General features: G+C 49.2%; 1 protein-coding gene and 1 pseudogene across 2 annotated transcripts in view; one reads left to right on the forward strand and one right to left on the reverse strand.

Annotated features, from left to right (window-relative positions):
- The window catches only part of LOC126203583 (fatty acid-binding protein, muscle-like), a 176171-nt gene that overhangs the window by 54143 nt on the left and 108163 nt on the right, over positions 1-13865 (reverse strand). The gene's annotated exons all lie outside the window — the stretch shown is intronic.
- On the forward strand, positions 10350-10467 carry LOC126204490 (5S ribosomal RNA; annotated as a pseudogene).

Consider the following 13865-nt stretch of genomic DNA (forward strand, 5'->3'; position numbering starts at 1 on the left):
CTCTCGCTCCGCCTACTGCTCGAGTTTCATCTGCCTCCTGCACTCAGTCTGCCCGTGGCGTCTGTTTTAAGTAGTTGACGTTTTGTCTGTGCGTCGGAAAATGTTGAGTGTACAGAAAGAACAGCGTGTTAACATCAAATTTTGTTTCAAACTAGGAAAATCTGCAAGTGAAACGTTTGTAATGTTACAACAAGTGTACGGCGATGATTGTTCATCGCGAACACAAGTGTTTGAGTGGTTTAAACGATTTAAAGATGGCCGCGAAGACAACAGTGATGACACTCGCACTGGCAGACCATTGTCAGCAAAAACTGATGCAAACATTGAAAAAATCGGTAAACTTGTTCGACAAGATCGCCGTTTAACAATCAGAGCAGAGTCTGAGTTAACAGGAGTTGACAAGGAAACTACTGAAAACAGACGCCACGGGCAGACTGAGTGCAGGAGGCAGATGAAACTCGAGCAGTAGGCGGAGCGAGAGTCACGTGACAGGCCATGCGACTTTCAGCCTTACTGCATTCGTTTTATTGTTTCACCAGTACCAGTCCGGTTTTTATCAAGCCACACCTCATACGTGTAAAAAAGGAGGATAGGCGAAAGGAGAATCATTCTAATGGCGGTACTGGCAGCAAATAGGAAAATCGACTTGCATAAACGACATTGACAGAGGGCAGATGATTTAGGGCCCTGCTCCTGGGAACGTGCATCACGGAAACGGCGAGGCTGGGAGGCTGTGGTTGCGAGCCACGGTCATGGGTATCTGTAGAAAGTGGTTCAAACACGGTATTGGAAATGCCGTGTGGCTAGGGCTTCCCGTCGGGTAGATCGTTCGGCTGGTGCAAGTCTTTCGAGTTGATGCCACTTTGGCGACTTGCGTGTCGATGGGGATGAAATGATGATGATAAGGACAACACAACACCCACTCCCTGAGCGGAGAAAATCTCATACCCAGCCGGGAATCGAACCCGGGGCGTTAGGTATGACAGTCCGTCGCGCTGACCACTCAGCTACCAGGGGCAGACTGAAAGACACTGAAACCACTAGCACGCCTCATCGCAAAACGTGGAGATCGATGGCCTGCCCACTCGGTAAAACAGGATAGCACACATTGCGTGGCAGATATGATGACAGAGTACGTTGCTGGTGCAGGCCCAACTGTTTTGGACTACACCGATCAGCACACGTTGTTGAACGTGAGGCCCTGCAGCAGACGACACCTACGTGTACCCATGCTGACGCATCGACAATATTTATTACGATCGCATTGGGCACGGTGTTATCGCGACTGGACATTTGGTCAATGGAAACATGTTTCCTGACCGGATGAATAACGGTTGTTGTTACGCCAAGTCCACGGTCGTATCCGGATAGGCAGTCATCCAAGAGAACGGCTGCTAAGAACTTCCACCGCCCCACGGTCACAGGCTCTCAGTGCTGTATCAGGCCAACGGAGCATTCATCTTGACTTACACAGGAGCTGTGGAAGTAATAGAAAGCTCCGTGACAGCCGTGGTCTACGTGTACGTAATCGTGGACCACGTATGTCCTCCGCGCTTGATGTCTTTTCCAACGTCAAATAGCATTTCGCAGCAAGATAACTATCTGTGTCTCAAAGCGACAGTCGTGATACAGTGGCTTGAAGAGCATGACAGCGAACTCACGTTGACGTCTTCTCGGCCGCGAAATTCATCTGATATCCGCCAATGGAACACACCCGGGGCGCTTTCAGGCTCCAGCTTCGCGCCCGTGAACCACCGTCCTGTAATTTATGGGAATTTTGTGGCCTGTACGTAGACTTCCGGTACCACATGTCTCCGGAACCCTACTATGCAGAAGTGGACCAACATACCATTAATCAGTCGGTCATAATGTTTTTGCACACCAGGGCGTGTCGACTAACATTAATTAAGACCCAATAAATGTTGCTTGTCATTTTTAGATGCGCAACAGGCAACATTCATACCTCCTGAGTTTCCAAAACTGTTGAGCTTCATGTCTTTATTATCCTAAGTTCCCACTATATTTTACGGTATGTAACACAGTTGCAGCTGTGGAGATACCATTCTGTGCAGATGAGCCACAATCGAGCGTGTGGCGAGAGTAACGGCGGAGAGGAATGCGAACTCAGAGGCGTGTAATTTACGCACAGGAAACAGGAAGCGCTGCAGGAAGTGGGCAGTGCGAACCACGACCGATGTCAGTGCGTGACAATTTTGGTCCCCTTGCGGAAGGAGGGAAATGTCACCAACGCCATAATGAGGCGCATTTCCGTTCCAGAGTAGCGTCGTGACTGACGAAGCTGTTTGGCGCCCAGTTCGCGACTGAGGTGTTGTTCAGAGACCGGGTTGTCAGACCGCTAGCGTAGGATGTAAGATCAATGACAACTTCTTTTTTCTACGATGCTCCAGTGACTGTGTTACTCCAAATTACAGTGCAATGTTCCTTTGGACATGCACGCATGCATGCCTTACCGTTACGCTGTCCAACCACGATTCACTGCCGGACCCGAACTCCCATATGTCGTCAACCATGTGTCCACAACCCAAATGTCGTCAACAGTGTGTCTACAACCTGCACTCGTACACCCATTATGTACACTACTGGCGATTAAAATTGCAACACCAACAAGAAATGCACGTGATAAACGGGTATTAATTGGACAAATATATAATACTAGAACTGACATGTGATTACATTTTCACAGAATTTGGATGCATAGATCCTGAGTAATCAGTACCAAGAACAACCACCTCTGGCCGTAATAGACGGCCGGTGTGGACGAGTGGTTCTAGGCGCTTCAGTCTGGAACCGCGCGACAGCTACGGTCACAGGTTCGAATCCTGCCTAGGACATGGATGTGTGTGATGTCCTTAGGTTAATTAGGTTTAAGTAGTTCTTAGTTCTAGGGGACTGATGACCTCAGAGGTTAAGTCCTATAGTGCTCAGAACCATTTGATCCATTTTTGGCCGTAATAACGGCCTTGATATCCCTGGGCATTGAGTCAAACAGAGCTTGGATGGCGTGTATAGGTACAGCTGCCCATGCAGCTTCAACACGATACCACAGTTCATCAAGAGTAGTGACTGGCGTATTGAGACGAGCCAGTTGCTCGGCCACCATTGAGCAGACGTTTTCAATTGGTGAGAGATCTGGAGAATGTGCTGGCCAGTGCAGCAGTCGAACATTTTCTGTATTCAGAAAGGCCCGTACAGGACCTGCAACATGCGATCGTGCATTATGCTGCTGAAATGCAGGGTTTCGCAGGGATCGAATGAAGGGTAGAGCCACGGGTCGTAACACATCTGAAATGTAAACCAATGGCACCCCATACCATCATTCCTGGTGATACGCCAGTATGGCGATGACGAATACACGCTTCAAATGTGCGTTCACCGCAGTGTCGCCAAACAGGGATGCGACCATCATGATGCTATAAACAGAACCTGGATTCATCCGAAAAAATGACGTTTTGCCATTCGTGCACCCAGGTTCGTCGTTGAGTACACCATGGCAGGCGCTCCTGTCTGTGATGCAGCGTCATGGGTAACCGCAGCCATGGTCTCCGAGCTGATAGTCCATGCTGCTGCAAACGTCGTCGAACTGCTCGTGCAGATGGTTGTTGTCTTGCAAACGTCCCCATCTGTTGACTCAGGGATCGAGACGTGGCTGCACGATCCGTTACAGCCATGCGGATAAGACGCCTGTCATCTCGACTGCTAGTGATACGAGGCCGTTCGGATACAGCACGGCGTTCCGTATTACCCTCCTGAACCCACCGATTCCATATTCTGCTAACAGTCATTGGATCTCGACCAACGCGAGCAGCAATGTCGCGATACATCTACATCTACATCTACATTTATACTCCGCAAGCCACCCAACGGTGTGTGGCGGAGGGCACTTTACGTGCCACTGTCATTACCTCCCTTTCCTGTTCCAGTAGCGTTTGGTTCGCGGGAAGAACGACTGTCTGAAAGCCTCCGTGCGCGCTCTAATCTCTCTAATTTTACATTCGTGATCTCCTCGGGAGGTATAAGTAGGGGGAAGCAATATATTCGATACCTCATCCAGAAACGCACCCTCTTGAAACCTGGACACCAAGCTACACCGCGATGCAGAGCGCCTCTCTTGCAGAGTCTTCCACTTGAGTTTGTTAAACATCTCCGTAACGCTATCACGGTTACCAAATAACCCTGTGACGAAACGCGCCGCTCTTCTTTGGATCTTCTCTATCTCCTACGTCAACCCGATCTGGTACGGATCCCACACTGATGAGCAATACTCAAGTATAGGTCGAACGAGTGTTTTGTAAGCCACCTCCTTTGTTGATGGACTACATTTTCTAAGGACTCTCCCAATGAATCTCAACCTGGTACCCGCCTTACCAACAATTATTCCACTTCAAATCGTTCCGCACGCATACTCCCAGATATTTTACAGAAGTAACTGCTACCAGCGTTTGTTCCGCTATCATATAATCATACAATAAAGGATCCTTCTTTCTATGTATTCGCAATACATTACATTTGTATATGTTAAGGGTCAGTTGCCGCTCCCTGCACCAAGTGCCTATCCGCTGCAGATCTTGCTGCATTTCGCTACGATAAACCGCAGTCGGGATAGGCTACAATCCGACCTTTATCAAAGTCGGAAACGTGATGGTACGCATTGTACCTACGTGTGTATTTTCGTCCGCTTGATGATGTGTGTTCAGGTATGGGCGGAGGCCAGCTATGAGTTAAAGCTGTTGTTTTACGAACGAGAAGTCAATAAGCAAAATTTAGAAAAAGGAAAATGACGTATGCGAACCACGCCACGCGATTACAGTGTCTCCCTTCCCACGATAGTGTAGTACTTAACTCAAAGAGGCACAGTAAAGGGTGACTGCTTCCCACGATAGTGTAGTACTTAACTCAGAGAGGCACAGTAATGGTGACTGCACAGTGCTCATCAGCGTCAGTTTCATGAATAAACCGCACTTTTTGCCTCACACCAGTAAACATTTCTTGATAAGATTTACGACACGCACGTGACAGCACATCACAGATATCCAGCTGGTGATATCTCGAAATGGAATTATATTCTTCTTATCCCAGAAGTATTCCCTCAAATTTTGTACTCACTTGTATCTGCGCCTCTATCGCTGTACCTAGTAGCTGCACTGTTTCCATTTGCTTGTAAATGTGAGAGCGTACATATCACCACCGAAGTGTATTCTAAAAAAAAGGAACTCACTGATGATGCGGTTTCGCTGTCAACGGCGTGCGCGCCCGGTTGCTCCAGTGAGGTGCAGCGACTGAAAGTGAGAAAACCCCTTTGTTCACAGGAAATCCATAGAGACTGGATGTATTGTTTTCATTCAGAGGCTTAAGTTATTATTCAGTGGGGAACGGGTTGCATATACATCTAACATTTTCAGATCTGTGCAACGACTAAAGTAACCCGGGAAACAACATCAAAAGTTCAGTACCTGTTTTGTTATAAATTCGGGGCCAGTCGGGTGAACAAGTGGTTTCGACTCGTTGCCTGATTTTCATTATGATCGAAACTTTACATAGACCAGAACGTGAGAGCGTACCCAGGGTGTGCGTTACGTTGAGCAATGGGGGAGGGGGTGTGGGTAGGGGGGTGGAGAGGCGAGAGGGCAACTGAAATTAGTTTCATGGATCGGGAGGAGTGAGGAAACCAAAGAACAAATAAAACTCAAAAATACTGAAAAATGTGTTTTTTAATCACCCTCATTTCTAACTCCTCCACGTTATAACTGGTATCGCTCACCTACAAGGAAGATCACTGAAAGAGTAGATTTTGGCTGAGGTTCATTTTGGTGTCAAGCTGTTTAGTTTCGGGTATATGCGAGCAATTTTTATGTTCAAATTTGTACGAGCGTTGGTACTTTGATAGTGGCAACTACACTCCTGGAAATGGAAACAAGAACACATTGACACCGGTGTGTCAGACCCACCATACTTGCTCCGGACACTGCGAGAGGGCTGTACAAGCAATGATCACACGCACGGCGCAGCGGACACATCAGGAACCGCGGTGTTGGCCGTCGAATGGCGCTAGCTGCGCAGCATTTGTGCACCGCCGCCGTCAGTGTCAGCCAATTTGCCGTGGCATACGGAGCTCCATCGCAGTCTTTAACACTGGTAGCATGCCCCGACAGCGTGGACGTGAACCGTATGTGCAGTTGACGGACTTTGAGCGAGGGCGTATAGTGGGCATGCGGGAGGCCGGGTGGACGTACCGCCGAATTGCTCAACACGTGGGGCGTGAGGTCTCCACAGTACATCGATGTTGTCGCCAGTGGTCGGCGGAAGGTGCACGTGCCCGTCGACCTGGGACCGGACCGCAGCGACGCACGGATGCACGCCAAGACCGTAGGATCCTACGCAGTGCCGTAGGGGACCGCACCGCCACTTCCCAGCAAATTAGGGACACTGTTGCTCCTGGGGTATCGGCGAGGACCATTCGCAACCGTCTCCATGAAGCTGGGTTACGGTCCCGCACACCGTTAGGCCGTCTTCCGCTCACGCCCCAACATCGTGCAGCCCGCCTCCAGTGGTGTCGCGACAGGCGTGAATGGAGTGACGAATGGAGACGTGTCGTCTTCAGCGATGAGAGTCGCTTCTGCCTTGGTGCCAATGATGGTCGTATGCGTGTTTGGCGCCGTGCAGGTGAGCGCCACAATCAGGACTGCATACGACCGAGGCACACAGGGCCAACACCCGGCATCATGGTGTGGGGAGCGATCTCCTACACTGGCCGTACACCACTGGTGATCGTCGAGGGGACACTGAATAGTGCACGGTACATCCAAACCGTCATCGAACCCATCGTTCTACCATTCCTAGACCGGCAAGGGAACTTGCTGTTCCAACAGGACAATGCACGTCCGCATGTATCCCGTGCCACCCAACGTGCTCTAGAAGGTGTAAGTCAACTACCCTGGCCAGCAAGATCTCCGGATCTGTCCCCCATTGAGCATGTTTGGGACTGGAAGAAGCGTCGTCTCACGCGGTCTGCACGTCCAGCACGAACGCTGGTCCAACTGAGGCGCCAGGTGGAAATGGCATGGCAAGCCGTTCCACAGGACTACATCCAGCATCTCTACGATCATCTCCATGGGAGAATAGCAGCCCGCATTGCTGCGAAAGGTGGATATACACTGTACTAGTGCCGACATTGTGCATGCTCTGTTGCCTGTGTCTATGTGCCTGTGGTTCTGTCAGTGTGATCATGTGATGTATCTGACCCCAGGAATGTGCCAATAAAGTTTCCCCTTCCTGGGACAATGAATTCACGGTGTTCTTATTTCAATTTCCAGGAGTGTATTTATTCACAGCTCGTAGAAAATAGATACGTTTTTTCAAAGTTTTACTGACCTTCTAAGTAGTCACCAGCATTGTGTACAACCCGTTGCCAGCGATGTGGAAGTCGTAGGATACTCTTAGCAGTGCCAGTTGTGTTGCCAGTTTGAGCGGCGCCGTCTATTGCCCGACGAATTTGTAGCAGTTCTGAAGCGAATGCCGTGAAGTGTTTCCTCTAGTTTACAAATCGAGATGAACTTACGAGGGCTTGGGAGTGCAGTAGGTGGTATAGCACTTAGCAGCCCCATTTGTAAAACAAATCAGTAACAGTTTGCAGTGTACGTACTTGAGCTTTGTACTGCAAAATGATGGTCAGGTCCTGCAAAAAGTATCATCACTTCTGTCTTAAGCTGGCCGCAGGTTGTGTTCCAAAAATGAACAGCCCTCGTAAGTTCATCTCGATGTGTAAACTAGAGGAAACACTTGACGGCATTCGCTTCAGAACTGCTACAAATTCGTCGGGCAATAGACCGCGCCGCTCGAACTGTCAACTCAACTGGCACTGCTAAGAGTATCCTACGACTCCCACATCGCTGGCAACGGGTTATACACAATGCTGGTGACTGCTCTGAAGGTCAGTAAAACTTTGAAAAAACGTATCTACACTCCTGGAAATTGAAATAAGAACAACGTGAATTCATTGTCCCAGGAAGGGGAAACTTTATTGACACATTCCTGGGGTCAGATACATCACATGATCACACTGACAGAACCACAGGCACATAGACACAGGCAACAGAGCATGCACAATGTCGGCACTAGTACAGTGTATATCCACCTTTCGCAGCAATGCAGGCTGCTATTCTCCCATGGAGACGATCGTAGAGATGCTGGATGTAGTCCTGTGGAACGGCTTGCCATGCCATTTCCACCTGGCGCCTCAGTTGGACCAGCGTTCGTGCTGGACGTGCAGACCGCGTGAGACGACGCTTCATCCAGTCCCAAACATGCTCAATGGGGGACAGATCCGGAGATCTTGCTGGCCAGGGTAGTTGACTTACACCTTCTAGAGCACGTTGGGTGGCACGGGATACATGCGGACGTGCATTGTCCTGTTGGAACAGCAAGTTCCCTTGCCGGTCTAGGAATGGTAGAACGATGGGTTCGATGACGGTTTGGATGTACCGTGCACTATTCAGTGTCCCCTCGACGATCACCAGTGGTGTACGGCCGGTGTAGGAGATCGCTCCCCACACCATGATGCCGGGTGTTGGCCCTGTGTGCCTCGGTCGTATGCAGTCCTGATTGTGGCGCTCACCTGCACGGCGCCAAACACGCATACGACCATCATTGGCACCAAGGCAGAAGCGACTCTCATCGCTGAAGACGACACGTCTCCATTCGTCCCTCCATTCACGCCTGTCGCGACACCACTGGAGGCGGGCTGCACGATGTTGGGGCGTGAGCGGAAGACGGCCTAACGGTGTGCGGGACCGTAGCTCAGCTTCATGGAGACGGTTGCGAATGGTCCTCGCCGATACCCCAGGAGCAACAGTGTCCCTAATTTGCTGGGAAGTGGCGGTGCGGTCCCCTACGGCACTGCGTAGGATCCTACGGTCTTGGCGTGCATCCGTGCGTCGCTGCGGTCCGGTCCCAGGTCGACGGGCACGTGCACCTTCCGCCGACCACTGGCGACAACATCGATGTACTGTGGAGACCTCACGCCCCACGTGTTGAGCAATTCGGCGGTACGTCCACCCGGCCTCCCGCATGCCCACTATACGCCCTCGCTCAAAGTCCGTCAACTGCACATACGGTTCACGTCCACGCTGTCGCGGCATGCTACCAGTGTTAAAGACTGCGATGGAGCTCCGTATGCCACGGCAAACTGGCTGACACTGACGGCGGCGGTGCACAAATGCTGCGCAGCTAGCGCCATTCGACGGCCAACACCGCGATTCCTGGTGTGTCCGCTGTGCCGTGCGTGTGATCATTGCTTGTACAGCCCTCTCGCAGTGTCCGGAGCAAGTATGGTGGGTCTGACACACCGGTGTCAATGTGTTCTTTTTTCCATTTCCAGGAGTGTATTTTCTACGAGCTGTAAATAAATAGTTGCCACTACTAAAGTTCGAACCCTCGTAGACGTGTTGCCGACACCATCCGTTTTGCAACTTTGGAATCGTTTCATCGTCATAATATTGCTGTCGAACCCAGCAAGTGGGCGCGAACCAATGTCCTTGATCCGTTGCACTCTGTGAATCGTATATCGGTTAATGTGTTCTGTTACTCTTTTGGAGGAATCGTCGAGTCACATTAATCTGTAGACCCCGCCCCATTCATTTTTCGTTTATTTCTCCCGGTAATCAATCGGTACCCCTGCCCCACCCTCTCCCGTCCGATTATTCACATAATCGAACTCCCATTTACAAAACAGTTTCAAACCCCTGATTACTTGACGCTGAGCGTGTAAAATCTTTATGATTGAGGACGCAAAGCCGCAATTACTTTGGTTTTATTTGTCTCGGATTATTCACTGATAGACTAATGAAAAAGTCTAGAAAAGGATTGAAATTATGGTTAATTTCTTAAAATTATATTATTTTGCAGGAACATTCAGTGGTATAAGCGGCTACCGTTTGCAAAATGTGTTGCGAAGAGAGTCAGTAGGAAAGTAGTAATGAATTAAAACGTCATGCCTGATGCTGCTGTTTTACTGCATGAACAGCGAAAATGTAGTAAACGATAAACTTTTTTATTCATTATTTTGCACGGAAAGTCAACGAGAAGAAGGTTCATAAAGGTTTGAAAGTATGTGTAAAGCTCGTTTGATGTTGCCAATCGCCCTCATTCTCAAATACTAGATGAATATAGTCTCGGTAATTTGCGTGCTGTGAGGTACACTGCCTCCAGAAAAATACAGAGTTTCTATGTTTAATACTTGTCTCATTGTGCTAAACCCTCATTGTAAGATCATACCTCTTAATGACTAGGCCATGACTACATTCTAAATTTTTAAATTCGGTGAATAATCATATGGCAACGGCCTTGCCGCAGTGGATACACCGGTTCCCGTAAGATCACCGAAGTTAAGCGCTGCCGGGCGTGGTCGGCACTTGGATGGGTGACCATCCAGGCCGCCATGCGCTGTTGCCATTTTTCGAGGTGCACTCAGCCTCGTGATGCCAAGTGAGAAGGTATTCGACCGAATACTAGCGGCTTCGGTCAAGAATACCATCATAACGACCGGGAGAGCGGTGTGCTGACCCCATGCCCCTCCTATCCGCATCCTCCACTGAGGATAACACGGCGGTCGGATGGTCCCGGTAGGCCACTCGTGGCCTGAAGACGGAGTGTTTTTTTTTTTTTTTTTTTTTGAATAATCATATGAAATACTGACAGTCAAATTTGTTGTCCCTGGAAGTCGTCAGATAGGGAACATGGAGCTGGGAAAGGGTGAACGCTTTAGGCGTCTAGTAATACAGATGAGCCTTAGGATGGTAATTAATGTCAGTTGGTGATTAGCGCAGGGAGGGATGAGGCCGGAGGAGGGAGGGGGGAGGGGGGAGGGAGGAGGAGTTCACATAATCGGCAGCCGCCTGGGCCGGAACCTCTCGCAGTGACGCAGAGACCTGGAGACGGCGACAGAGGTCGGGACACGGGTACGCTGGCGAGCCCTGGGAAAATTACTCCGGCCTCGAGGGAGTCTGGGCCCGGGGCCGCCGTGACGGCAGCAGACGGCATAGTGTCGGCAATGGGCCGAGATTGGATGCGGGCCGTCCCATTGAGAGACGCACGCCCACACAACACAAGTAAACTAGCGCTAATGGCCGGCGATTGGATTTAAAACTGAGCAATGGCCGGATGGCTGACTGTCTGTCTGTCTCTGAACCGACGCCCCCCCTCCCACCCCTCTCTCTCTCTCTCTCTCTCGAGCCTCACAGAGACTTCCTCGTGTGGCGTGATGGAGCGTTGACCCGCCAGGCCACAGGATGAGCCGCGCAGCTGCTGTGCTGGGAAATTTCCACGGACAGCCTAGCATCTATCCGTCCCGTGACTTTAGTATCAAACGTCGATTCCCCGTATAGGACCGTGCACAATTGTGAAGGTACAGACATCGATAGACCGGCGAAGATGAAACTGCTAACGACGTACGCAGTGAGGTGGAGGGTAGCTGTTGACACCTTCCTCTCCTCCCTTCCCCCTCCCTCCCCCTCTCGCTAGAGTCTATGTATAACAAATTACACATGTAAAAAAGAGTCATGGGACACCTGATAATATCGTCTCGAACCTTCTTTCGCCCGGCGTAGTGCAGAAACTCGACATTTCATGGACTCAACAAGTCGTTGGAAATCTCCTGCACAAATATCAAGCCATGCTGCCTCTGTGGCCGAGCAAATTGCGAAACTGTTGCCGGTGCAGGATTTTATGCACGAGCTGAGCTCTTGATTGTGTCCCATGAATGTTCAATGCGATTCATGCTCTTCAAACTAATTACGAGTAACTATGGCCCAGTGACGTGTTTCGACCATGAAATCCTTTAATGGCTGCAGATGGTCTCCAAGCAACCGAACATAACCAGTCAATGATCGCTTCAGTTGGGCCAATGGACCCAGTCCATTCCATGTAAACACAGTCCACACTATTATGGAGCGACCACTAGCTTTCACAGCGCCTTGGTTCGTGGGATCTGCGTCACACTCGAACCCTACCATCAGCTCTTGTCTACTGAAATAGTGTCTCGTCTGACAAGGCCACGGCTTTCCAGTCGTCCAGGGTCCAACCGATATGATAACGAGGCCAGGTGAGGCGCTGCACACGATGTCGCGCCGTTAGCAAATGCAGTCGCCTCGGTCATCTGCTGCCATAGCCCCTTAACGCCCAATTCCGGCACACTGTCCTAGCGGATACGTTCGTCGTACGTCTCCATTGATTTCTGCGATTATTTTACGCAGTGTTTCTTGTCTGTTAACACTGACAACTCTACGCAAACGCTGCTGCTGTCGGTCATTGAGTGAATTCCGTCGGCCACTTCATTATCGGTAGCGAGTGGTAATGCCTGAAACCTGATATTCTCTGCACACTCTTAACACTGTGCATCTCGGAATATTCAATTTCGTAACGATTTCCGAAATGGAATGTCCATTCTACATTCAAAGTCTGTTAATTAGCGTCGCGCGGCCATTATCACCCTAGTGGAAATGATAGCTCTCCTTTTATACTATGTATACGCGACACGACCGTCATCTGTATCGCGCATATTGCTATGCCATGACTTTTGTCACCTCAATGTATGATTTTCGCAAAAACAAATTTCGTTTAACAGATAGATGTGTAAGTTTAGTTTCAGTTAGAAAAAACAATAAATGTAATGGATACTGCCGAACGGCAAGTCTACTCACAACAGCTGTCGTGATACCTCAGAACTATTTCGCTGACCGCCACTATTTTCACTGTGAATGAAAATCCCAGGTGGCACGCTGGCGGTACCCAAACCTGCTAAAGTTTCGTCAAGTTGTCGTCCGATAGCATTATTAATCACACTTTGTAAACTGCTGGAATGACTGATATACGAGGTGCGGCTAGAAAAAAACCGGACTGCTGCTGGAAAAAACATTTATTTACAATTATTTACAATTTCATGTTATCTTCTTCAATGTACTCTCCTCCTCGGTCTCTACACCGCTCCATACGAATTTTCCACTGTTCATAGCAATGCTGCAGATCATTTTCGGTAAGTCCATACATTACTTCCGTCGCTTTTTCTTTTACTGCTTCAACAGTCTCAAATCTAGTTCCTTTCAAAGCTGACTTGACTTTAGGGAAAAGAAAAAAGTCACAGGCGGCCAAATCAGGTGAGTAGGGTGGATGATCTAAGATGGGAATGTTGTGTTTCGCCAAAAATGTCTTCACTGACAACGCACTGTGAGCTGGGGCATTGTCTTGGTGAAGGATCCATGACTTTTTTCTCCACAAATCGTTCCGTTTTCTCCGTACTCGCTCACGTAGGGTAGCCAGGACGCTAATGTAGTAATGCTGATTCACTGTTTGTCCCTCTGGTACCCAATCAATGTGCACAATCCCTTTGATGTCAAAAAAAAACAATCATCATTGCCTTGAATTTCGATTTTGACATTCGTGCTTTTTTTTGTCGTGGAGAACCAGGAGTTTTCCAATGCATCGATTGGCGTTTAGTTTCGGGATCGTAAGTAAAAAACCACGATTCATCGCAAGTAATAACATTTTGTAAGAAGGTGGGATCACTTTCAATGTTTTCCAGGATGTCAGAACAAATCATTCTTCGGCGTTCCTTCTGTTCAATTGTGAGACACTTTGGAACCATTTTTGAACACACTTTGTTCATGTTGAAACTTTCATGAAGAATCTGCCTAACACTTTCCTTGTCAACTCCTGTTAACTCAGACACTGCTCTGATTGTTAAACGGCGATCTTGTCGAACAAGTTTACCGATTTTTTCAATGTTTGCATCAGTTTTTGCTGACAATGGTCTGCCAGTGCGAGTGTCATCACTGGTGTCTTCGCGGCCATCTTTA

The sequence above is a fragment of the Schistocerca nitens genome, chromosome 9 (genome assembly GCF_023898315.1).
Source record: "Schistocerca nitens isolate TAMUIC-IGC-003100 chromosome 9, iqSchNite1.1, whole genome shotgun sequence".
NCBI lineage: Eukaryota > Metazoa > Arthropoda > Insecta > Orthoptera > Acrididae > Schistocerca > Schistocerca nitens.